Genomic DNA, 3,617 nt, shown 5'->3' with positions numbered 1-3,617 from the left:
TCATGAAGTGATGTTGAATTTTGTCAAATGCTTTTTCTGCATCTATTGAGATAATCATCTGGTTTTGTCCTCAGTTTCACTGATGTAGCATATCACACTTACTGACTTGCGTATGTTGAACCAACTTTACATCCCTGGGGTGCATTCCACTTGATCATGGTGTTTAGTTTTTTTGATGTGTTGTTGTAGTTCTGGTTGCTAATATCTTATTGAGGATTTTTGCATCTATGTTCATCAAGGATATTGGTCTGTAATTTTCTTTTTTTGCTGTATCTTTATCTGCTTTTAGTAATAGGATGATGCTGGCCTCATAGAATGAGTTTGGGAGAATGGCTTCTGTTTCAATTTTTTGCAAAAGTTTGAAGAGAAGCCGTATTAATTCTTCTTTAAAGGTTTGATAGAATTCAGCTGTAAAGTCATCCAGTTCAATCAGTTCCATCTGTGCAGTGCCGCTCAAACTGAGAAATGAGGCTTCAGGCAACCAGCAGAATTTTTAAAAATAGAGGAAGATATTATTTCTAAAGGTGAAATACTAGAATCATTTTTATTTTGTTCTGGTACTACACATGATGGCTGCTGACATAGTTATAGGGCAAGATTTTAACCATGGAATTCTATCAAATTAATAATAGAGTAATAAAATATTTAAAAATATTTTAAAAGTGAAAATTTATATTTTAGCGTTATTGGTTAGAGTCACCATTATTACCTAGAAGACAAGAGAGTGTACGAAATGTTTTTTGAATTAAGAAATCCATCAAGTTCAAAATAAGTGAAATAATGTATATTGCTTCTTTGTTTTATGCCAAATTTCATTGCCACTTTACTTATATTACTCAAAACTGGAAATAAACCAAATATCCATGAGGAGGTGAATGAGTAAAAAATTCTGGTATATCTGTACAACACTCTGAGCTGTAGAAGGAAATGAACAACATATTGAGAATTATAAAGAAGTAAAATAATTATACACATGATGTGGATGAATGTTAAAATCGTAATGCTCTGTGGGGGGAAAAAAGAGTGCATGCTTTATAATTACAATTTATATGAAATTCTAAAAATTTCAGTCAATAAAATCCTCAGCCTTACCCTATACTTTATAACAAAAAACTAAATATTTCCTTCATAATATCGTGAAAAAATAACTTTTCCCACCACTTCCATTCCACATTATCCCGAAGGTCCTAGGCATTGCAATAAGGGAAGAAAAAGCAAGAAAAGCATAATAACTGGAATAGAAGAAATAAACCTTTCTTTACCTACAGACAGTTTGATTGTTTACATAAATATACTAATGAATATACAAAATCTATGAAAGATAACAAATATGTTATATATAAGTTAATGTATATAAATTAATGATTTTAGTATATATATACATATCAATTAAAATAAAGTGCTTGGAAATTTAAATTTTATTTTAGTTTTTATTTTAAAGATGACGGGTAAGGGGATCTTACCCCTTGACTTAATGTTGTTAGCACCACATCCTCCCAAGTGAGCCATGGACTGCCCTTGGAAATTTAAATTTATTGACCAGAATTTAATCTATGATACTACAGAAAACCAAATACCGCAGAATAAATTGAACAAAAATTTGCAAGCTGTACTGACACTAGAGTTGCCAAATGGAAATGGATTGGTAAGCTTTTTAAATAATGGAGCAATATATTTACATGGATAGACATGAAATTCAGCCTCTACTTCACATCATATAAAAAAACCAATAAACGGAAATGAAGAAGTAATATCTTAAAGAATTTAAAACAACAACAGCAACATAAAAGTTTATATTTATGGCTCTAAGGTTTTTTTCCCCTATTACATACACATGGGGAACAATGTTGATTTTCAGTAATTGTGAAAATGCGCGATGGTTAGATCAGGATAGTTAGCTTATTCATCATTGCAATGCACAATCATACTTTGTGTCCTTGACCAATACCTCATTAGCCCCCCTCCCTCTACCCTTCTGCTCCCCTTTTCCACCCCTAGTAACCATGTTTCTTTTCTCTCTTTCTAAAAGTTCAACATATTAGTGTGATTGTTGTTTGTTTCTTTCTCTCTGTCTCTCTTTGTTTATTTGTTTATTTTATAGATTCAGATCCTGGTTATGAATGAGAACATGTGGTATTTCTCTTTCTGGACTTGGGTTGTTTCACTTAGGATAATCTTCTCCAGGCTCATCCATGTTGCTGCAAATGGTAGAATTTCATTATTATTTATGGCTGAGTAGTATTTCATTGAGTAGAAGGACACATTTCCTGATCCAGTCATCTGTCAATGGACATTTAGGTTGGTTCCATCACTGGCTATTGTAAATAGAGCTGCAATAAACATGGGAGTGCAGGTATCCCTTTGACATGACGATTTCCTGTCCTCTGGATATAACCCCAGTGGTGGGATTGCTGAATCATATGGTAGTTCTGTTTGTAGTTGTTTGAGGAACATCCATACTATTCTCCATAATGGTTGGACTAATTTACAGTGTCACCAACAGTGCAGAAGGCTTCCTCTTTCTCTGCATCCTCACCAACATTTGTTATTCTGTCTTTTTTTCTAATAGGCAGTCTGATTGGGGTGAGGTGATATCTCAAAGTGGTTTTGATTTGCCTTTCCCTCATGATTTGTGATGTTGAGCATATTTTAATATACCTGTTGGCCATTTGTATGTCTTCCTTTGGTAAGTGTCTATTCAGCTCCTTTGCCCATTTTTGGATTGGATTATTTGGTTTTTTGGCATAGAAACAGACATGTGGACCAATGGAACAGAAACAGAGAACCCACAAATCAATCCACATATTTACAAACAACTGATCTTCGACAAGGGCACCAAGAACGTACACTGGGGAGAAGACTGCTTCTTCAATAAATCGTGCTGGCAAAACTGGATAGCTACATATAGAAGAAGGAAACTTGATCCGTACCTCTCACCATACACTAAAATCAACTCAAAATGGATGAAAGACAAATATAAGACCTGAAACTTTAAAATTCCTAGAAGAAAACATCGGGGAAATACTCCAGGATTTAGGACTCTGTGAAGACTTTATGAATAACCCCCCTAAAGCACAGACAACAAAAGAAAAAATAATCAAATGGGATTACATCAAACTAAAAGTTTCTGCACAGCAAAGGAAACAACAGCATGAAAAGACAACCTACAGAATCGGAGAAAATATTTGCAAACTACGCATCTGACAATAGATTAATATCCAGAATATACAAAGAGCTCAAACAACTTTACAGCAAAAAAACCACAAATGTATTGTTTCTTACATAATTTAAAAAATAGTTCAGAATGTTTATTATATTGTCTCATTTAAAATTATAAACTTCAAATGTAGGAAAATGATTACACAATTTAACAAGTAATATAAAAGAAAATTTCACCAAATGAAATCTTTTCTTTCATGAAGACAGTAAGTAAAATGTTCAGCAATGAGTAGATAGGGTATATAAGCAGGTTTTATATTTTTATTATTTTTTATTTATATGTGTTTTCCCTTGAGGAGGTGCATGTGGGGTGAGGGAGGTGTCAGCACAGGAGGCGGCGCAGACCCCTTAGATGTCAGCAGGAGGAACTGGTAAATGGCATATGCCAGTCACTCATC

This window comes from Galeopterus variegatus, unplaced genomic scaffold (genome assembly GCF_000696425.1).
Source record: "Galeopterus variegatus unplaced genomic scaffold, G_variegatus-3.0.2 Scaffold9484, whole genome shotgun sequence".
Lineage (NCBI taxonomy): Eukaryota > Metazoa > Chordata > Mammalia > Dermoptera > Cynocephalidae > Galeopterus > Galeopterus variegatus.
The sequence above is the reverse complement of the archived record's forward strand: the minus strand, read 5'-3'. Positions refer to the sequence as shown.